The sequence below is a fragment of the Ambystoma mexicanum genome, chromosome 7q, assembly GCF_040938575.1.
Source record: "Ambystoma mexicanum isolate Mex_15411 chromosome 7q, UKY_AmexF1_1, whole genome shotgun sequence".
In the NCBI taxonomy this organism is placed as follows: domain Eukaryota; kingdom Metazoa; phylum Chordata; class Amphibia; order Caudata; family Ambystomatidae; genus Ambystoma; species Ambystoma mexicanum.
Window position 1 is genome coordinate 832,970,396 of NC_090941.1, and position 23,589 is coordinate 832,993,984.

The 23,589-nt window shown below is 50.0% G+C and overlaps 1 protein-coding gene across 10 annotated transcripts in view; it reads left to right on the forward strand.

Annotated features, from left to right (window-relative positions):
• MTMR2 (myotubularin related protein 2) overlaps nucleotides 1-23,589 on the forward strand; it is a 1,647,725-nt gene that overhangs the window by 195,613 nt on the left and 1,428,523 nt on the right. The window lies entirely within an intron of this gene.

Below are 23,589 nucleotides of genomic sequence, written 5' to 3' on the forward strand. Positions count from 1 at the left end.
AGGGGTTGGTTGGCATGTTGCTTGATGGGTGGCATGACTCAGGATTTTGATAGGTTGGCAAATTGCTAACCAAACCTGAGCACTTAACAAGTCACTAGGATATGAGCCAGACAGAGAGTAGGGGTAGAGAGGCCCATGGAACGTTTTTCCTTCAATTAAAAGTTACCATCCCTCATTCTCAGACCATGAGACCAGGCAATTCTTTTGTACTTGGCCTTGTGTGGCTCCTAGTCTCTGTGTGTGCATTTAGGGAGTACTGCAGGTGTCCTATCTATGTTCACTTCTAATGAATGACCATTGTTCTCCAATGATGGGTCACCTGCAATAGGACCATGCTTGGAATAGAGATACCTTCTATTTACTGAGGTTTTGAATAATATTAGCGTGTGTGTTGTGTTTTCTTTTGCCACTGGGGACATCCTTGAGTTCTCCATCATGGGGTCTAGCATGGATTCACATGCTTATGAATATTCCCTGTCGTCAGGCTGGGAATCCTCTGTAAAAGAAAAAACAGTTTCATTTTCCCTTACAAACTGTGTTTCTCCTTTAAACCAATCACTGTCCTCTGGGTCATACTGCCCCTATCCAATGACAGCCATCTACCTAAGCCCCTCCTCTGGCAGCCAGCTTCAGATTTTTACCACTCGCTTCAGTATTGGGAGCCCTCGAATTTGCTCTGCGAGCTACTTCTACGTTTTTTCGTGTTATCAACAAAAAAAGTTTCTATTTTTGTTCCAAAAGAGCCTGTGTTCTCTTTTCTCCATCTGCTGAAAGCAGGGATCCGTTGTCGGTGAATTCCAGCACCCCTCAAGGGCGAAGATCGTCGAAGTTTCCAGAAGGCCATCGGTCCTACTTCGCACCCTCCGACCATGACGGAGGAGAAGGAGGGGAGGTTCCTGTTCAAGCCCTGCACCAAGTGCAGCTTACGGAACGTGTTTGTGGAAGACAAGCACCTACAATGCCTCTACTGCCTGCACTCGGATCATAAGGAGGTTGAGTGTAAGATTTGCCTGAGGTTCTCCAAGAAGACGACAAACAGTCACAGTAGATTGGCAGCGTGTCTTAACGCTAAGGCCTCTGCCCCGTGCCCCGAGCAGGGTCATGCCTCACCCAGGACCGGCTGGTATGAGGAGTGGTCTTCTAAGTCCTTTGAGGGTACCTCATCTGTGGGGGCCCAAGCCAAGCCAAAGAACCGCAAGTCTGAGTCCACCAGGGTCACCGCAGAAGCGGGTCTCAAGGTGGCTAGGGCGCAATCGGCGTCGCCCTCCTCCTCCATTGCCAGCTGGCAATCAAGCTCCTCCTCAAAAAGGAAATCATCTACCCCGGCTAAACTTCGGGAGAAATCTGAGAGGCCGCCGGCGGAGGAGAAGAAGAAAGCCAAACTACCCAAGCAGGCCTAATCGGCGCAGGCTAAGACTTTGTCGACGATAGAGTTGGTGGCAGCTGCTCTAACAACGGCTAAGGGTGATGACCCTGTGAAGGCAGCCCCCGCAGCACAGAAAGTATCCTTGCCCCTTAGGTGTGACACTGCCGCAGTGACTTTGGCAAAGTCTGCTGGCATGCCAGAAAGGGGGAAACCGGCTCAGGCCCCGGTTCAAGCCCCACAAGGGGGGAAAAGTGTGGGGGGTGAGGAGGCCCGGAATAGGCCTCCCAGGCCATAGCACAAACCATGGAGGTCTCATTCACAAACAACGAGGCCCAGGATTCCTTGCACACGTTCCAAGAGGATGTGGAAGAGGAGGACGACGGAGGTAACAACAATTAGAGTCAACGGCATGGGCCTAGTTTTCCGATCCCGCCAGCTCAGCCGAGGGATGTGTCTCTGGACATTCTGTCAACCCTTCACACCTTGGTGTCAGAGATCCAGAAGAGGATGGTATGGGCCGGTCCCTGTGGTCCCCAGACCCCTGTTGAACCATCAACTAAGAAGAGGAAGCGTCATCCGAAGCCCCCATTTCAGCCTCCACATCCGCGTCGGGCCCCCTCTCCCCAAGCAGACCCTGACACTGGTACGGGGATGGAGACGACCACAGACGACGACGGCAATGATATTGTGGCAGCAGTCCTCTGAATTTGCATGCTCCACTTATGGCATTCCCACCGGACGAGGTGGGGTTGTTCCATTCTAAGATCGCCAGAGTCTCTGAGCATTTTCAGCCTGTGCCCAAAGAAACCAGAAAGGAGGGTTTCTTGTACCAAAGGCGTGAGTCCAGAAGGAAGGCAGTGCCCCTTCTGACGACATGTGGGATGAGGGCCTGGCCCTCATGAAGAACCCTTGCATGGCTCCAGCCAAACGGGATAGTCTGAAGAAGTAGTAGTACTGGTTGCCGGACTCCTCACCCAAGTGCCTGAGGTCACAACCATCGCCGGATTTGCTGGTGTCGGCAGCCGCGAGGAAACAGTCGGCTAACCCGTCCTCGTTGTCTTCAGTCCCTCGGGACAGTTGGGGGAAGAAGCTGGACGACATGGGAAGGAAGGTGATTTACACTGTGGCGTCCGCGATCAGGCCGGCCAACACACTGGCATTCCTAGCCAGGTACAACAGGAAGCTGTGGTACAAGCTGGGCCCTATTCTGGAGTTCCTCCCTGACGATAAGACGATGGAGGCAATCACTCTTTTCCAGGAGGGGGGAAAGTTGAGTCTGATCAAGCCATTACAGTGGCGTTGAACGTCTCTGACATGCGTTCCGCCTGATGAGGAACAGTGTCTACCTTCGTCGACCAGGCTGAATGAAGGCCACGAATTTCAGGCAGGAAGTCCAGACGATGGTGTTGGACATGCCCTTCGACGGAGAGAACTTGCTTGGGAAGGTCGTCGACGAGTCCCTCCAGGCCATCAAGGTGGATACGGAGGCGGCCCATTCATTGGGCACTCTCTATCAGCTGCGCTATTCAATTCGCTCCTCCAGGGGAAAGTTGAGCAGGTCTCCCAAGGGTTTCTTCTCTTCGTACAATCAGCCTTCCAGATCCACAAACCAGGAAGCCTACAGAGGCAATTCCCAGGCCTATGGTAGAGGAGGACAGAGTCACCGTCGCATGCAGGGCAGGACGCCGGCTCCAAAACTGGCCTGAACCGGCCGGGACGTCAGGCCCCCATGTGTGCACCCCAGTGGACGGCCAGCTGACCAAGTCTGTAAGCGAGTGGAAGAAGATCACCACCGAGACGTGGTTCACGGCCAGCTCTATCACAAGTTTTGACACTCTCCTCCCCGATGGCTACAAGATCCTCTCAGCCCCCAGATACAATCGGCCTGGTGGGGGTGTAGCCCTGATCTTCCCTGAGTGGATTTCTGCCTCTCTCATTCCCACTCAAGATTACTCCTCTTTTGAATGTCTAGTCTGCAGGCTCTCTCTCTCTCTCTCTCTCTCTCTCTCTCCTAGCCACTCTCTTATTGTTGTTACTCTCTACCGGCCCCCTGGTCAAATCACCTCTTTTCTCTCTGATTTGGCTGACCTCTCCTCCTCCCTCTTGGCCTCAACCACTCAACTTCTCCTTTTGCGACCTGCGATTCACTCTCCCTCTCTATTCTTCCCTCCGGCCCGACTCACTCTGCTGGGCACACACTTGATGTCTCGATCTCATCCGGCCTCCCCCTCTCTACTCCCCTTACCACTCCTCTCTCCTGGAGTGATCACTGCCTCCTCTCCTCTCATCTCTCCATCTCCTCCCCCAAGCCACGTCCACTCCTAGATTGCCACCCACTTTCTTGGATATCCGGCCGATGGAAGCGTGTGTCAGTTGAGGCCTTCGCTCCAACCTTCTCCCCCCCCCAACCCCAGACTGACTCATACCCTGACACAGCCCTCTCTCTTCTCTACTCCTCTATTTCTGCTACTCTTGATATTCTTGCCCCCGTCATGAGGATCTGTTTGAAGTCCAAAGCCAAGTGTTATTCTTTTTATGACTCTGACCTAGCTACACTTAAATGAAAGTGTAGGGCGGCAGAGAGGAAATAGAGGGCTTCTTGATCATCCTCTGACAAACTGGCCTGCTGCCTGATCCAAAGGCAATACCGACTCGCTGTCCGCACTAAGTGAGTCCACATACAAGCCTGCGTCTTTGCGGCATCTAACCATTCGGCCGAACTCTTCAAAATCTGCAAGGAGCTGGCCAACCCTAATGCAGTCTCCACCCTTCCTCTCGCCTCCCATGCTCTTTGCAATGCCCTTGCCTCTCACTTTATCTCTAAAACCCAGGACATCCTGTCCACCCTCTCCTCTGCTCCCCCTCCTCCTCCCTCCTCTCCTTCTTGGCTTGCTGACCCTCCCTCAGCTATCCCCCTCCCCCTTTCTCCTCCTTCCCTCTTTTCTCCCCGATGAGGTAGCTAGACAAGTCCGATCTATGAAAACCTCAGCAAAACAGGTCCACCCCAGTTCCTCTAAAACCATTAAGGACCACATTGACACCCTTGCTCCGGCCCTCACTGATTTCTGCAACCTCTCCTTTGCCTCTGGCTCTTTCCCCTCCCCTCTTAAGCACTCCCATGTGCATCCTCTCCTCAAGAAATCCACTGCTGATCCATCATGTCCGGTAAACTACTGCACAACTTTCATTACTCCATTTTTGGGTAAGCTCCTGGAAAAGCTGGCCCTCTCTCAGCTTAATCTACATTCCGACTCTATTGGCTCCCTCCATGACCACCAATCTAGCTTCAGAGCTGCCTGAAGCACAGAAACTGCTCTCCTGAACATCCTGAAGACCTGCTCTCCAACCTAGATTCTAACATTCCCTCTGTCCTCATACTACTTGATCTCTCCTCTGCGTTCGACATGGTTGACCATACCACCCTGCTCAATCATCTCCGTGACAACCTGGGTATCACTGATCAGGCTCTGGCCTGGCTGACCTATTTTCTCTCTGATCGAACCTCCCAGGTACAACTTGGGTACTTCCTATCTTCTCTCTCCCTCTCCACATGTGGTGTCCCCCAGGGGTCTAACCTTTCACCCTGGCTTTTCAACCAATACCTGGCAACTCTCGCCTACTGCATCTCCATTTTCTGCTCAACTTTCCAGTGCTATGCTGACGACACCCAACTCATTTTCAGGCTTCCTTCAGCCTCCTCCTCTCCTCATCTCTGTTTGTCTAATCGCTATTCATAATTGGTGTGCTGCAAACGATCTATGTCTAAATGGCAACAAGACTGGGATTCTCCTTATTGGTACACCTTCGCCATCCTTTCCCCTCACTGTCTGGCCCGCCTCCCTTGGCCCTCCTCCTACCCCCACCTGCGCGGCTAAGAACCTCAGGTTATCTTTGACTCTACACTGTCCTTCTCTGCACACATCACCGACGTCTCCAAAAAGTCAAACTTCTTATTGCACCTTCTTAGAGGTCCTCTGCGTTTCCTCTCCTTCCCTCAAAAGCTCAATGTCGCCGAAGCTCTGGTTCTCTATAGACTGGATTACTGTAACAGTCTCTTTCTAAACCTACCTGCCTACACTCTCCGCCCTTTACAACTAATCCAGAACAGGACTGCAAGACTTGTCCTTGGCCTCAAGCCGTGGGATTGTATCTCTCCAGCCCTGAAGTCCCTTCATTGGCTCCCAGCGGATGCAAGGATTAAATTAAAAACCCTCTGCATTGTCCACAAGGCTTTCTGGAGCCTGGGTCCAAAATACCTTCAACTATCCCTCCTTAAACACCTCTCCTCTCGAGCCCTTCCCTACTCTACTTCTAACTCCCTCAGGGTTAATTGTTTTGTAAAGAAACGAGCTGGGGGTAGAGCTCGGTCTTTGGCTTGTGCCTCCCTTTGGAACAGCCTCACGGCCACCTTGAAACTTGAGGAGAACCATCTCTGGTTCCGGAAGCATCTCAAGTCCTTCCTCTTTGCCTCTGCCTTTGCTCCCCTTTTCCCCTGTTGATCTGTTTCTTCTCTTGGCATCGTGCACCTGGCCACCCTCTGTCATTCGGGCCCAGGTACCTGCTCACCCTGCCACCCTCCTGCACTGCCTCCAGGCCACCCTTTGCACTAGGGCACTGTATCTTTACCCATACAGTCCCCCTCCCACTTTTCTTCTGCACTTATCAGATATACCTTATCTGACTAACTTTCACCTGCCACATGCTGGCTTCACTACCATGGTTTATCGCCCTTATTTATTTATTTATTTTATTTAATATTTATTTCGGTTTTTTCTCCTCTGCTCTGCTCTTTCCACCCCCCCTTCCATGCACTTTCGCCCTTTTCCATGCACTTGCGCTTTCTTAAATGTCACTTGGCCTAGTAAGAGCGCTTTTTTCTTTTTTGTTCTCCCTTGTTCCATCCCTTTTTGCCTGGTCACACTCTGAAACACATGTGTACGAGGGCGATATAAATAAAATATCATTTCATTTCACCACGGACAGATGGGTGCTGGACCCTCTTGCCCAGTGACACACCCTGGAGTTTCAACGCAGGTGTCCGGATCCCTCTGGTTGCCCATCAGGAGCAGCACATTCCTCCGCTCCTGGAAGAGGTACGGCAATGCTAAGGAAAGGGGCGATAGAGCTAGTTCTGCGGGGCACCAGAGTCTATCCAAGACACTTTCTGGTCAGAAAGGAGACAGGGGGCTGGAGACCCATACTAGACATGCAACGTCTCAACAAAAAGACCTAAAAGTTCAGGATGGTCATGCTGCAGCATGTGCCTGGCTAACTGGAGGAAGGAGCCTTCTTGAGGTTGCTCGACCTGGAGGATGCCTATTTCCACATCCCCATTCACAAGGCACATAGAACCGCTTCTGTGTTTTGTAGTGCAGGGCCAGCACTACCAGTTCAAGGCCCTACCTTTTGGATTAAAGTCGGCCCCCAGGGTGTTCACGAAGTGCCTTGCACCAGTGGTGGCCCATCTACGTCTATGGGGTATATACGTATACCTGTGCCTCGACGACTGGCTCATCCGGGCCCACTCGCAAGAGTTGGCCGTCGGACACACAGAGGCTGCCGTCCAGCTGCTGACGGATCTGAGATTCTTCATCAACTATCCAAAATCCTGCTTGACATCATTGTAGAACACGCTGTTCCTAGGAGCCAGACTCAATACGGTGTCCTGCATGGCGTCACCCTCGGAGGAGAGAGTAGCGGCCATTCAAGGGAAGGTGCAGCGGCTGTTGTAGATGAAGACCGCCCCGGTACGAACCATCAAGTCATTGTTCGCCATAATATCGTCCTGCATCTGCCTCATCCGGCTCTGCAGGCTACAGATGCAACCTCTTCTGGAGTTCCTGGATGCTCGCTGGATACAGGTTTCCGGAAGCTTTGCGGACAAGATCCCGCTCGACGAGGAGGTCTGTTGGGCGATAGTGTGGTGGGGTGTCTGCTGCAACATTGCCCGGAGCACATGGTTTCAAAACCCTCCATACCAGGAGACGGTGACCACCGATGCTTCCCTGGAAGGCTGGGAAGCCCACACCAGATGTCTGAACGCCAAAGGCCTTTGGCTGCCAGAGGAGAAGGATCTCCATATCATCATCCTGGAGCTATGGGCAGTGTTCTGGGCCCTCAAGTCATTCCATCCATCTCTGAAGGGCAAGGTGGTGAGAGCTTCACGGACAACACCACCACTATATCAGGAAACAGGGGGGCACTCGATCGCCAGCACTCTCCAAGGAAGCGCAGGTGTTGGGCTGTCGGTCTAGAGATGTTCCTCTTCACCTAGCGGGAGTCAATAACACCATTGTAGACTCCCTCAGCAGGGATTTGCGCTCCTGCCACAAGTGGGAACTTTGGCAAGACCAGGTGGACTGCATCTTCATCAAGTGGGACAGGCCCCAGATCAATCTGGTTGCAACGGCGGCAAACTCCAAATGCCAGAAGTTTGCCAGCAGATTCCACCAACCAAGGATGCATTGTCCTTCCCGTGGGAAGGCCTGTTCCTGTACGAGTTTCCTCCGCTGCCTCTCCTGCTAGAAGTCATCAACACACTCACAGTGCCGATGGAGGATGATACTTATCGCCCTGGCGTGGCCGAGGCTGATTTGGTACCCGGACCTTCTCAGCCTGTCAGCTTCCGGTCAAGCATCCGGGAGTTCTGGATCTGCTCACCAGAAAAGGAGGCGCAATCCTGCATCCCAACCCAGGATTGCTGAACCTGAAGGCTTGGCTCCTGCAGCCATAGAGTTTGGTGGATACGAGTTGCCTGAGGATTGCAGAGAGATCCTTGCGAAGGGCAGTGCATCGTCGACGTTAAAGTGGTGCGGTCACAAGTGAAAGAGTTTCGCTACGTGGTGCTGGTCGTAGAAGATTACCCTGCTGATGGTCACAGCCCGCAAATTCTTCCATACTTGCTCTCCTTGGCCAAGTCTGGCCTGGAGCACGCTTCTACCAAGGTGCATCTGGCGGCTATATCCCGCTACACCAGGTCTCCAGGAAGATTTTCACTGTGGTCTCACCGAGTCATCAAGGAGTTCATCAAAGGACTTTTTTTATCTTTCCCGCCAGTGAAGGCTTCTGCCCCGGCGTGGGAACTCAACGTGGTTCTGACAAGGCTCATGGGGGGCCGCCTTCAAGCTGATGCATCAGGCCCCTCTCGTTCCTCTCATGGAAAACGCTTTCCTTGTGGCCATCATTTCTGCCAGGAGTGTGGGTGAGATACAGGCCTTATCCTGCAAGCAGCCTTACTTGGCATTCCACAATTTAGAGGGTGCTGCTGCGAACGCACCCCTCTTTCATGCCAAGGTTCCGTCGGAATTCCACCTCAACGAGCCTTTGGTGTTACCTGTTTTTTTCCCCATAACCTTTGTCACCGGCTGAAAGGGCCTTGCACTCGCTTTACGTTGCTCGTGCCTTGAGGTTCTGTGTGACGCGCACTAAAGGTTTTCAAAAGACTTCACAACTGTTTGTGAACTTTGGTCCTGTGAACCATGAGAAAAGCCTTGTCCAAGGCTTCCTTATCAAGTTGGCTCGTCGGCTGCATCATGCATTGTCATCGTTGGTGAACCGATCGTTGTCCGGCCGTCCGAGAGCCCACTCCACCAGAGCTATTGCTGCGACGACAGTGTTCCTGTCTGTTGTGCCCCTGCTGGACATCTGCAGGGCTGCTACGTGGAGGTCCATGCACACTTTCACAAGGTTCTACTGCATCAACAAGGATTCCAGGGAGGAGTCCAGAGTCATCCAAGCAGTGCTACGCAACTTGTCGCTTGAGGTGAGTCTGTTCCAGAGGTAAGAGTTAATTGCTTCTGTTGAGCCTTGCACACCTCCCGTGGTTGTGTAATGTTGTTTTGCTATGAATTCGTTATTCATGAGCATGTGAATCATTGCCAGACCCTGTGCTGGAGATGGAACAAGTTACTTAGCTGTAACTATTGTTCTCCAGCATGGGTCTGGCATGGATTCACATGCGAACCCTCCCTCTGACTCCTCTGCGGCTCTTCTTGGTCATGCTGCCACTTAACATGCTTACCAAATCTGAAGCTGGCTGCCAAAGGAGGGGCTTAGGTAGAGGGCTGTCATTAGATGGGGACAGTATGACCCAGAGGACAGTGATTGGTTTAAAGGAGAAATACAGTTTGAAAGTGAACGTTTTTTCTTTTACCGAGGATTCCCAGCCTGACGGGAAATATTCACGAGCATGTGAATCCATGTAAGACCCATGCTGAAGAACAATGGTTACAGGTAAGTGACTTGTTGTTCATGGAGTCTTTTGGCTTACTGTTTTGTTGCACCTGGCTAACAAAGGCGTGTTGTGCTCTTATACAATTTGAATTCATCTGGGAGTATACTGCTTGCGTCTTGGGAATTGCTATCTCGTGCCTTCGTTTTGCCGTTCCAATCCTCCCTAATTTCACTTTGACCTTGGCACTAGTTGCCAGCCACAGTCTAAGCTCTGCATGGATTTGTATTTCTTTTGATTCAGCCTTTGGAGTTTTCCACAGGCTTTCAGGCCTGTGCTTTCCGATACGTACTGTGGCTTCCATTTTTGATGGATGTCTAACTACTTGTTTTTATGTTGGCGACCTATATTTGCGTGTTGTTCATGTTGCATTCACCATATACATTGGTCATGTTAGTGTTCATGTCTGTGGATGCTTTGTTAATTTTCCTCGTTTAAATGCATATATTACCTATTGTGCGTGTTCTTCATGTGGAGTTCATGTTTGCTTTGTGTCTAATGCGTTCTTTTCTACTGTTACAAAGTTAGTTTGAATGCCTTGGCCATCTTTAGCTCACATTGCCCCCAAGCCCCGCTGTACCTGTGGAGGATAAGGGCAGAATCTACGGCTGACGTATTCATCCGCCTTCTAACGCTCACCTGGTATCCACGGGGACGTCACTCAGCCTGTTCTGACCTCTTACGACCTCGAACCCTTCCCTGGAGGATTTTCGACTGGAGACCTGAAACACAGGATTGGTAGAGTTTAACTCCCTATTGTCTTTGTGTGCTTGAACCCCTTGTCCCCCTTCTCTCCGTCCTTCTTTCAGCGCAGGGGCCCGTTGATTGATGCAGGCTCGTTGCTGCCTAGTTACTTCACTGGCAAGAGTCCGACAGGTAAGTATAATGAGTCTTTTGAACAGTTCTCTAACTTCATTCCTTTCCTTCCTTAGATGATGGCTGGGATCCGGGGATGGCGGCGTGCGGCTGAGATGAGAAGCGCTGAAGGGGAGTGAGAGCGCGATGCACCCCTTTCGTATTTGTATTGAACAGAGTTATTTTTCTGTGTCTTTTAGGTGCCGTGACGTTTTCAGCGTGGATGCCGGTTATGAAGAACAAATGCGGTGAGTAAGCGCGGTATGCAGCGCCTCTAGATGTTTCCACGCTAACCTGGAGTGTCTTTTCCCTCTTGCAGATGGATGAGAAGTTCCGGAGACAGAATTCACCCAGAGCGGCTGGGATTCAGGTAAGTGTTTGAAGCTTGTACAGTATTTAAAAATAAGCGAAGATTTGCAGAATGCTTACTAATGCCGTTTTTCTGTTCTTTTCCCTTTTCCTTAGGAAGCGGCATGCCGGGATGGGAATGACACCGCCAAAGATGCCCGCAGAACAGAAGGAGCGATGAATGATGGGCAGAAGCGCCGCAAGGTAAGGCTGTTCCTAACGGTGTTCTTGTTCTTGCAGGAGCTGAGCGTAGAAGAAAGATGCAGGCCTACTGGAGACCAATCCGAACACGGTGGTGTCACGCTGCAGGTGCAGAAAACGCAAAGCATGTTTCTCAGCTTGGGCGTGGCTTAAATAGTCTCTGGGTATCCCAGGGGTCTCTGGGCTGAACCACACCCAAAAGACTAGACTGCACATGGAGTTCTGGGACCCGAAATATGTGGGGGCATCCATCTTGTCCCCATCAATGCACTACAAGTCCAATCCCCAATGTTATCCTATGGGAGTGAGTGAGCCTGGTGCCACAAGCACCAAGTCTGACTCCAAGTGGGTCTTTGGAGGGATGAAGAGGCCCTTGAGGGCCATGTAGGTGATCATGGCCTGGCTCCAGCCTGACCTCTTGGAGGGCTGGGGACATGCCAGGCAGGAATCATGACATCATAACACTTGCCCTTCTGGTCGAGTCCTCCAACGCTCCCATTCTTCTGCTCTCTTCCAAATGGGGCACTTTGGTTACCCATATTCTACTCGCCTCCCTCGAGCTACCTCCATGTCTCACGTGTTCGTCTAGACTCCAGGTCATGTAGCAGCATTCTTGCTGAGAGTCACAATAAACCCAGTGCTCTATATAATTGTGGGGATCCTGAGTATATGAGAATTTTGACCTAGGAGGTACAATAGAGCTGTACGCTATTTGGGTATGGGGGAAGTCATCCGTTTGTGCATACTTATGCACGCGAGTAACCAAGCTTATCACTATTTTCATTCCTACTGCCTTTTTTGGCAGCTCTTTTGCATTGACCTATTGTTATTCTTTGGACAAAGAATGCTAGTAGTACTAGTACCAATATAGCCAATAGTATTTTGAATATGTTAGCCAACCAGGTGAGTATCCATGAGAACACGTAGGTAAACCAGTCATCATTCACAATGTCTCCCACCTTTTATGTGTGCAACTCTTTCAAAGTGGCTATTGTCTCTGTGACGTCCTGTTCTCCTCATCATGGGTGGGTGTGTATATGCAACAAGACAGGCCAATTATTGCGCACACGCCGTCCTCCATGGCCGAAATAAGGTAAAGGACATACCTGTTGTGGAGAGTCATAAGTCTTATTGCTCGCAGCTCTTCCTTTATGGCATTAAAGCCTTTCACAGTGGTATTCATTGTCTGCAGCAATTCCCACCGTGTTATTTGCAACCATTTGGCATTGGCATGTGCTTGCAAACTGGATGTAAACAAGGATGTAAAGAACATATCTGCTCCACTGAACAATGTATGCTCGTCTGGTATGGCATCATACGCATTTTCTGCTTTTACTGAGGAATCATTATCTCTCTTTGTGCGTTTAATGGTGAAGGGCCTCTTATTTCTTAGGTGTGCGTTCATTCGGGGGAAATCACCAATCTGCACCTCACTCTGGGGCACTACTAGGGACAGTGCACTTATTACCACTAGGGAGCACAGGCCTCCCCAATCCTGAAGGAGCTGCATGATGTACACTTCGGTAATCACAGGCCCGATAATGGTCTATTAATACTGCCATCCCTACTTTCGTTCCAGGCACATCGAAAATGCGTTTGCACCATTTATTTTTTCACAGTTTTACTGTGCCCGTATTCCTTATGCTTAGGGTGGCATTCTTCTGGGGTACTATGTGTAGTGGACCTGCTTCATCCTCTACCCACGTTAGTATTTTGTCCATTCTTTGAGGCATTCCCTATTTACTTTTTGCACAACCATTCCTGGTTGCTCCACAAGCACCTCTGCCTACAGCTGTTCAGTCCTTCGACCCAGCCTTCTGTTGTAAATGCCTGTCATTCTATATGTAACTGGCATCTTTCCCAACAGCCAGGAATTTCTCTCCCTGTTTATCAGTGTATTTTAGATATTGGTGGTTTTCTGTTATCATTACCCCTCTTCTCGGGCCTGATACCATATAACGTATTACCTGGTGTTGTGTTTCAACATTGCTCATCACTGCTACTTCTTTTATGAAATTATCCTCGCGTGGTGAATTTTCTTTTGTTACCCAGTGCATGGAGACACGTTGTCCCTGAAATTGCCCTCGGATCATGCATGCGAGGTGTCAGGCAGTGTGCTATGTGTGTGGGTACTTCGGTGGGTTATTCTAGAGGCACTCGTGGCGTAGGCGATGAGGGACCAAACTAAACCGCTCTCATCGGGCGTCTCTCTCCCCCACTCGGCTCACATGTCTGTACCATATAATATTGGAGACCTGAGCAATATTATCAAAATGTTGTCTCATAAAGTGCTGATCATCAATTATACTTCTTTTTCGCCCTCCTCCCTGGAGTGCTGCTTAGATATTTCTCAGGAGTCGTTTCATTTAGCATTACTACATGTATTGTTCTGAGGTTGACATTATGGGGAACATGAAAGACAGGTGCTGCCTTGCTGTACGTGCTATAGTGTTGCACTGCGAACCAGTCGATAAAGTACAGGTGCAAAAAGGACGAAAATGCTGCTCTTATCATAATTGCTAGGGTGTCTACCTTTTGCAGATATCTATGGGTATACAGTCTTCTAGGCGCTAAAAGATAATATCTCATCTCATTCCATAGATTCATTTTTCTGTCGGGGGCAATGTTTCTTTTGTTTCTCAAAAAGAGCGAGTGTTTACAAGAAAATCCTAATTAAAAGTGAGAGGACATTTCTTTCTTGAACAATATATATTTTCATGTTATATAACAATACCGTTAGGCAAATGTTCCAGGCTCCTAGAAAAGGATAAGTGTTCACAAAACATTACAGGACCAGGAGAAATAAAATGGCTATGGGGAGCATTTGTTATTTCTCTTTTTCTTTGGAAAGGCCACGCTCTGTTTCAGATCAGCATTTTTTGAGGTTCTTAGAACAAACTGTGCTTGCAAAAAGAATGATGCGTCTTTATTGTTCTTGCTTCTGTTCTTGCTGTTGATTGGCTCTGTCACCAATCTCCTCTGGGCTCTTTGTACACTTTCTTTATCTTCAGGCTCAATATTTGCGGACCAGGGGTCTCACAGCTAAATAGCTTGATGTCACCGAGGTGAATCCAGGCTCTCTTGTCTTCCACTTTGACTGCAGATGTAGTGACCGCTTCTTCAACGTAAGGTCTTTGGGTGCGGGGCTTGTGCCACTTCCAGACAGAATTGCAGCACAGCACCTTATCACCAGGATACAACAGAAGGGGTTTTAACAAACTGTCCAGGTGTATTTGTTGTGGTACTTCTTCTGTGTTCTTCGAGCCCCCCTGCCGCGTCTGCACCGGTCGAGACATGCATTTAAGAGACTCTGCCATAGCTGTATAATAGTCATGCATTTCCTGTCCAAGCACAAAAGCAACATTTTCAGCATCTGTACAGCCAATGTGAGAGAAGTGGTGGGAGTATGCATTCAGCATCCCGTCAGCAGCTCATGTGAGCTAGGTGATGGTCTGAGCCGGGCTGATCACGTAAGGCAAACTGGGCTAAAGGAAGGCAGTGTAGCCAACTGTTTTAAGAGTGTCCTTTATTTTGGTAAGACATTCTTTTAAGAGGCCATTTAGGAGCTCACAATTTCTGTTTGCTTGTGGGTGATATGCAGATGAGAATGTGTGTTTTATTTCTAAAAAGAGAGTGATGTGCTCGAACACTTTATTTAAGTGTGGTCCATTGTCAGAACGTAGCACTTTGCACACTCCCCACCTTGGATATACCTCCCATACCAGAAATTTTGCAGCTGATGTGGCATCTGCATGTGTGCATAAACCTGCTTCGATCCAGCAAGAAAATTGCCATGCCATGACTATCATATACTTATAGCCGTTACAAAATGAGAGCATATCTACATAGTCAGTATGCAAATGCTGAACTGGTCCATTAGGACTGGGTATTGCTCATCTCACCATTCTCAATGTATGACCAGCAGTACACTTTTGACATACAAGGCAATTTAAAAAAAAAATGTGCAATGTGCTCTTTAAGTTAGGGACAAACAATTCCTCTGAAATCAGTACTGCAAGACATTCCTTTGTTATGTGTGCTGGGTAGTGCAACTGTTATAGTGCTACTGTAAGGAGCCCTAGGGGCATAACAGGCTTCCTGGTGCTTTCCTGCCGCCACATTGCTTCCTTGGGGGACAATGAGGACCCCCTCCTCTTCCATTACTCCTACTCTTCTGGTGGTGCCCACCTCTGCAACTCAATAATTTGCACTATGGGTCGTGTATTAAAGCTCTCCTTCATTATCACGTTGCATATATGTGTGTATTTGTTTGGGGCAGCTGTCATGTCAGATATTTCTGGGAAATATGCTGCCCCTTTTTGCTTCTAAATCAGCGGTCTCGTTGCCACAATAAATCCTATCTGTACCTCTCGTGTGCGCTGTGCACTTCAGTTCGGCGATAGGTGATGGAAGTTCAAGTGCGTCTGAGCCTTTCTAACAATGGTAGATTCTGTTCTGGTGTGCTGTCTGCGCACAAGAAGCCCCTCCTTTTCCAACGTGACACTCCTGGGTGTACTGTAGATGTCAAGTAGGCAGAGTCAGAATACACTGTTAAAGCCTCATCCTCATGCGCTTCACGTGCCAAAATCAAAGCTACCAATTCTGCTGCTTGTGCTGAAAAATGAGCTGGCAATCTTGCGCTTTTTACTATTTCAAGGCTGCCATTCTCTCCTGCCTTCACCACTGCTGTTCCACTGTGCCTTTCTCTAGAGATCTGATCTATCATCGATTTCCCATCAATGAAGAGAATTATCCCCCCTTACTAGGGCATTTTCTTTAAGATGAGGTACATCATAATATTCAGTGTAGGTAATACAATCATGTAATGGTCTGCCTCCTTTACTTCTTCTGCTTTGAATCTGTCTGGGTTCACTATTCGACACCTGACAATTTTGATTGATGGATTTTATATAATCACCTCATAACCTGAAGCTCTCTGTGCCGTCAATGTACTTTTGAGCTTTGCAAGAATGGCAAAAAGAACATGTTTAACATATAATGTAACTGAACACCTCATGGTTATGCTGGCTTATTTCTCAATTGCAAAAGCTTCTGCAGCCAATGCTTGCTCACATGGGTAATGGCCTCTCATTACTGGGTCTAAGATCCCACCGTAGAATGCTAATGATTTGTATCCCATAGAAGTTTTCTGTGCGAGGACAGCAGTCCTCACTACTACATTTCAATGGGAGAAAAGAAAATGGTCTTCTTTGTAATTAGGCAGCTTCCGCGTATATTCTGCAAAGCCAAATTTGCAGAGCTGATCCCATACCATTAGGCTCTGTTGCCGCGGCGCAACTAGATCTCCAGACTTCCCTCCAGTTCCCACATCCCTACGTTCCAACAGTTCAATAACTGTCTCAATAGTCGTGGGGAAGTTCAGCGACTCTCTCTGAAGCCCAATCATTGTACCAATCGCTTCCCTACAAACCACCAACTTAAAGGCCTCTCACAAGGTGCCCGCCCCAGCCATACTGCCAGCGTTCGTGTCAAAAAAGGTCTCTATTGCCTCCCTTAAATGTTCCTTGAATTCAATGTCTCGCAGAGCCTCTGCTCTTAACCTCCAGGTAGTGATCGCAGGCCTGCTTGATCACTTTTGCCACATGACTATCAGTGGAGCATGATCAGAGAGGACTCTAGCTTGAAAAGCAGCATCATAAAATTGCTCCAGCACCTCACGCCCCACAAAAATATAGTTGAGACGGGTATGCACCCCATGAGGGGCGGAGAAATGCATATAGGAACGGCCCATCGCATAAGTCGCCCTCCATACACCTGTAAACCCAAAGTTCCACAGCAATCCCCTCAGGGCCCTCGCCGGGGGAGCAGGCTTCTGAAACTCTCCATCTGACCTATCCATTAATAGGTCACGGGTACAATTACAATCACCTCCCCATATCCACCGGGCACCTCCAAATGGGGCCAAACCATCAGTAAAGTGAAACAAAAAGGATGTGGCCGCATGATTGGTGACATATTCATTTACGATACATACTTCCCTACCCTCAAGGAACCTGAGAACTAGTACCATCCTGCCCTCGTCACCCTCCTTTGATTCTAAGTGCCTGAAGGGAACAGTCGGGGTCAATCCACACACGGTCTCCCCTTGGTGAATGTAGAGTAGGAGGAGCCATAAAGCTGCCCCCCCCATTTCCCAGCAAGCTTGATCTGTCTATCTCTTGTGAGGTGCGTCTCCTCAAGCAGGGTTATCTCTACACCCTTCCTATGCAGATATGCAAATACTTTGACTCTCCTAACATATCCCTTCAACCCACGGATGTTCCACGTAGCCATCTACACATTACTGGCAATTTCATCCTTATCCGGTCCCACGGCTTCCCACCGACCCCTCCTCCAACATCCTCCCCTCTCGCCTCACCCAGCCCCATTGTCTAAGGCCAGCACCACCCTCCACATACAGCCAGGCCAAGAATACAGACCAAACGGCCCGCAAAGCCTCATCCCTCAGCAGAAAAAATTATGCGACAACAAAACCTACCCAACCACCCCTGCCCTCTCCCCAACCACATAGAACAAACCTAATTTCAAGACACATATTCAGGCCTAACTGCCTCTCACGCACCCCTTCCCAATGTCCTGTGTGACGAACAGCAGCAGATACCCTAGAACTGGTATCAAAGGGTGCAACGTCTAGAGTAGCGTTGCAACAGCAGCTGCAACCCACAGTAAGCTCCCCGAAAAAAGGCAAAGGAAGCCACAGTGGGACCAGAGCAGCAGGCCAAAGTGCTGACTGCCAGACACCTGCCATTCGCCTATCTGGACGCCACAACCTCCCAACAGTTTGTGCAACTGCACACTGCAGTTACCACAGTCAAGAAGCATTATTCCGTCCTCTTGGTAACTGTGCAATCCCCATTGAATCCAACCATGAGTGTGCAGCCGTAGTGTCCTCAAAAAAGTTTGATCAGCCATCATTCAACACCTTCAACTTGGCTGGGTAAATCAACATATATCGTTATTTGGCCCCCTGCAGTCATTTGGTGGGGCCAAATGCCTCCCGCCTCCACTAACACCAGCTGTGTATAATCCGCATAAATAGTAAGTTTGTAGGATGCTCTCTCTGTAGCCCTGCCCTCCCTAGAGAAGACCAGTATGCGCTCCCTGTCTTTATAGTTTCTGATCTTGGCAATCAACGGTCTCGGAGGGGCTCTCAGTGGTGGCCTTTTGGCTAGTGATCTGTGGGCCTGCTCCACCATGAACCCCTGTATCAGCGTTCCTGGGCCCACTTCCTGCAACAGTAAATTAACATAGGAAGTGGGATCCTCCTCCCCCTCAGGCAGACTCATAACCTGCACGTTATTCCTCCTTGCCCTGCTCTCTGCATCATCCGCATGCTGCTCCAGTTCCTGCACCTTCTCTGTTAGCGCAGCAACCTCTGTCTGGTCACCAGCAATGCTGCTCCTGTTCTCTGCACCTGTGTTTCCGTGGTGCCAAGCCTGTCCGCCAGCGAACGCACATCCTTCCTCAGCAGACCGACATTGATGGTGACCGTCTCAATCTTATGTTCCAGGGACGCCTGCAAGGTTCCTATTTCCGTCAATATTCGATCTTCCCTTGCTGGCCTACAGATCCATTTTCAGGCTGCTGCGCCCATATTCTGCAGCAGCTGCAGGGTTCCACCTCCCTCCTTCTGGGTGAAGGCCTCCATAACCGTACGCTTGGCCCTGCCCCTCTTTTGCTTATCTGCATCTGCAGGCAGTTCTGTACCCTCCTGGTGCTGTGTAGGCCCGGTCCAGGTGGGCTGCACTCCCATGTCTACTCCCATGCACTCCCCCCTGCTAGTGCTGTCAGTGCACCCATCCGCAGGGTACCCCCAGCACAGTGCTCCTGCAACATAGGCCAAATGTCACAGTAGGAAATGCAATCTTTTCTCACCTCCTTGCCTACAAGCCCGCTGCCGGGAAAAGCAAGATCCAACGGCCGTTTGTCCCCATCCCCCAAGGGTTTGTAGAGGTGGGGTCTGGATAGGACCTGATTGTAGGACAAAGATTATACAATGGGCACTACGCAGGGGCCAAAGATGGATCAGGTCAGTGGCCAAAGATGGATCAGGACAGTGGCCTGGGTGGCATTTTGTAGAGGGGGAAACCACCACAGAGATTATCTTTACAGTATAAAGGACTAATAGCGCAGGTATTTAGACTAAGCGTTGTTAAGAACAACTTGCTTAGAGCTCTTAAAATGGGCAATCAAGACAGATCAATGTTGGGAGGCCCCGCAGGCAGCCCAGAATGGAGCGTAAATGTAAATGTTGTGGGAATGCACCCAATGATGCCTCGCAGAGAATTTACCATGATCTGCATCATATCAAGTGTTTGGGATGGAGTCCCATGTAGGCAGTCCAGCACAGCACTCAAGCCTGTCCACTATGCTGCCCCAATCCAGCAACTGGGCCACCTCCAGGCTGCCAGCACCCCAATGCCCCGCTCGGCTCCCTCAGACACGTGGGCCACCTCACAGGACCCAGAGTGCAGGTTCAGCAGGGGACCACAAGCAACGTTGCTCCTCTGCAAGGGCAGCAGCCAAGGAGGAGGCAGCTCTCCCCAAAAATTGCCCCTCTCCCAGGCAAACATCTGGCCCGGTTTCGCAAGTCCTCAATGCCACAGCGGCCCAGATGAATCCACCGTCGTTTTATGGAGCAGGCAGCGCATCTCTCACCCAGCCAGCCAAGCTTTCCCCTAGCTATTCCAGAGATGAATGACTGCTGGAGAGACGACTGGGACCATTCACTCCACCGTCCTCTGCAGCCCGCTCCCGTCAGCTGGGAAGGTGCCTGTGCCGCCTCTGCGCCCAGCACTGTGTCCTCCCACCTCACCTTCAAAGCCGCCAAGTCACCAGGGGTTAAGACACGCTGCTCGGCACAAACTCTCCTGCTGCTTGCTGCCCCACAGGGTCCCTCCACAGCTGCCACCAAAGACTGCGCACCAGACACTCTCCACGGCCCAGGGGCTCACTGTCTACAAACTCTGCACAGGGTCTGCGTCTGGCCATTATGAGATGAGCTATAATGTCCCAGGCAGTGTTCTGATGGCGTCTCACGCTGCTGCAGCCTTCCTGTACAGCGCCGGCAAGCGCAAACTGCTCGAGACACGTTCCAGAGCAGGAATTCCAAAAATAATTGTTTATTCTTTCGCACTCTGAAACACTTGTGTAGGAGCGCGATTCAAATAAAATATCATATATTATATCATATTCAAACAAAGTTAAGTATGGTTCTAGGCGCATCATTGAAGGATCAGGCAGGAGTTAGGGAAAGCTGCTGTTCAACGCATGGTTGCTGGCCACGCCCCCCAAAACCATACATGACCGTATTCTTCCAATGCTTTTCCAGAATTCAATGATATAAAACTATAAATAAACATTTTGCCCTAAGGCAACATGAATGTTTTTTAAAAATCGTATGAGAGCAAGAGTCCCACAGTCTCGTAGTCCCCAGGGTCAAACGCGCTAGAGCAGGTGGTGGTAGCTTCTCCTTTATTGCCCCCAGACAATGGAACTCCCTTCCATTCCGCCTTAGAGCTGAACACTCCCACCTTACCTTTTGCAAGGCCCTCAAAACTTGGTTATTTGCCTTGATCATTCACACCAGATCCTGCTTCGCAATGTTTCATCATTTGACTTTATGTGCCCTGTAACTAAGATATTTTACGTACTCTGTAACAGCGCCGCTATACCCACGGGGTATATGCGATATACAGATAAAAAAATTTAAAATCGAGTTAGTGACAGATTCTCCCTCCACCCCCAAAACCGTTCACTCCAAAACCATTCAGAGCTCAATTTAGTCGGCTGAGTTACAAATTGTCCAAAATAATTAACCCTGTCACCGGAGAGTGCAGGGCAGAATAACACCCAATGTTTTAGGGACTCCAAGGTCTTTTCTACACAATATCTGCAGAACCATTTTTCAGGCAATAAGCCTCTAATTGTACCCCTTCTATCCAGTATACCTAGCAAGTTAAAATGAAAATGCATTAACACTGAACGATACTTCGAATCAGGGAATTTCTTGACATACTCAGGCAATGATATATAGGGCCTGCAGTGATTCACCAGTTCAAAGAGCAATTTGTAATTGAATAGCTGATCCTGGTCCCCACTCCATTGGTCAAACTTTTTCTCATAGGCGTTTCCAGAATTTACCAAGAGGCTGTTCTTATTAATCCCTGCATTCTTCAATATTGTATCACAAATCCGACAAAAATTCTGTAATGGACCAAGAGCACCTGATTCGAGGAGTGTCTTTAGATCAGTAAATCAAGAGTCAGGGGGGTGGTGAGGGAATGTGAGGAACCTGAGGGTGTCCTCACTCTTTTCCCACTGGATCCTCATCTCAGGTACCCAGGGAAAGTCCATTGCTTTTGGATCCCGACCCTGGGGGTGGATACGTGAGGGAGGATGACCTGTTTGGAGGGAACTTGGGGAGTGGGGAGAGGACATCTATAGGTGAGACATGGGGCCTCATTCCGAGTTGGGTGGTAAGGGAAAAATGATGACGGTAAAGGAATACCGGCATCGTTTCCCTTTACGGGCCATTCTGACCCACCACACCGTTATTTACGGCGTCGTAAAGTACGATGCCGTAAATAGCGGTTTAGTGGCACGCGCACGACACGCCATGCCGTAATTAGCGGCATGGCGTAAACCGGAGCTGATCCCAAGTAAAGCGGACATGGAAAAAACGGCCTCCACAAGACCGCAAAGTACCTTACCGCCATGGAGTAAATACCGGCATCGCTGAGAAGGTGTAAAGGACCCTGAGCAGTGTTTCCAAGAGGAACAGGTGCACTCAATCAGCACAGGTGGAGGCAATGGAGTCTGGCACAGCACAAAAGGAGCACACCCACACACCACACCCCCTCCCACACCAAAATGATACCGATTGTAGCAGCATTTCTGGAGCTGGCGGCCCTGCTTGCAAGGCAAGAACAACTACAACAGAAACAACAACAACCACAGCCACCACCACAGAGGATACACAGGAGGAGAAGGAGGGTGAGACAGGGCCAGCATGCCCTACCGGTGCAGCCACCATTACCACGCCGGCAGCCCCAAATTCCCCGCATCAGAGCCACCCCCTTCAACCTCACACCAGAGCAGATCCACACCCTGTACCGGCTTGACTGGGACACCATTACCAGCATAGTGGACATGATACATGATGATATCGTGAGCCGCATAGAAATACGCACTGCCATCCCCCCTCAACTGAAGGTAGTGTCTGTTCTCCACTTCCTTGCCACAGGCACCTACCAGCATACAGTGGGGCAAATGCATGGCATTTCTCAGCCCATATTTTCACGAATACTCAAAGAAGTGTTGGATGCCCTCCTCACCCACACAAGGGAATACATATCCCTACCCCAGACTCCCCAGGAGATCTACGACACCAAAGCTGCCTTCTATGCTCTGGCAGGCATGCCAAATTGCATAGGTTCCCTCGACTGCACCCACGTTGAATTGGTGGTCCCGCATGCCATGGAGGTGCCGTATCGCAACCGCAAGCAATACCACTCCATCAATGTCCAGATGGTGTGTAATGCCAGTAAATCCATCACACATTGCAATGCCCGATACCCCGGATCAACTCATGACTCCTTGGTTCTGCGGAACTCAACACTACCACGCTACATGGAGCGACATGCCGGACGTCGTGCCTGGCTGCTTGGTGAGTCATCTGAATGGGCCATGGCGTTGCTTTGGGGCTGTGAGTAGTTCTGGGAAGGGGGGGTTCATACTCTACCTGCCTAGGAAGGGTGGGATGCATGCTCATCCCAGTAATCATCTGCGGCCATGCATGACCAGTACAATTTTCAAAAATTAGGGCACACACGATTACCTCTTTTCCACTTCCATGCAGGTGATGCTGGCTACCCTCTGAAGCCGTGGCTCATGACCCCCGTCCGCAACCCACAGAACAGGCACGAGGAGGACTACAACAGATCCCATACCCGTACACGCGTGGTGATAGAGCAGACCTTCGGGCTCTTGAAGGCACGATTTCGTAGCCTCAGCCGTTCAGGTGGGGCACTCATGTACAGCCACGAGAAGGTGTCCAAGATCACCATGGCATGTGTAATGCTACACAACATGTGCATCCGTCGGAACGTGCCACTGCCCCCTGACGTGGAAGTGCCACCACCAGATGACGATGAGGGGGAGGAGGTAGGAATGGCAGGACAGCAGCCGGGTCCCGATGCACAGGAGGGACGTTCTGTGCGTCAAGCATTGATTGGACAATATTTCTGACTCACAAGTCAGCTGAGGGTTTCAGGATGAGAGGACATTGGCCACGGGGTGTGGGGATACATGTACACCATGTACTGTGCGACATTAAAATACACAAGCAAAATGATCAATGTCCACTCTGTTTTAGTGAATGAACAACCAGTGTATTATAAATTTAATTCTGAAAGTGTACAACAAAACCACCACCCTCACCCCCCTCCCCCTCCCCCCAACTCCCAATAACACACCCTCACCCCCCTCCCCCTCCCCCCAACTCCCAATAACACACCCTCACCCCCTCCCCCTCCCCCCAACTCCCAATAACACACCCTCACCCCCC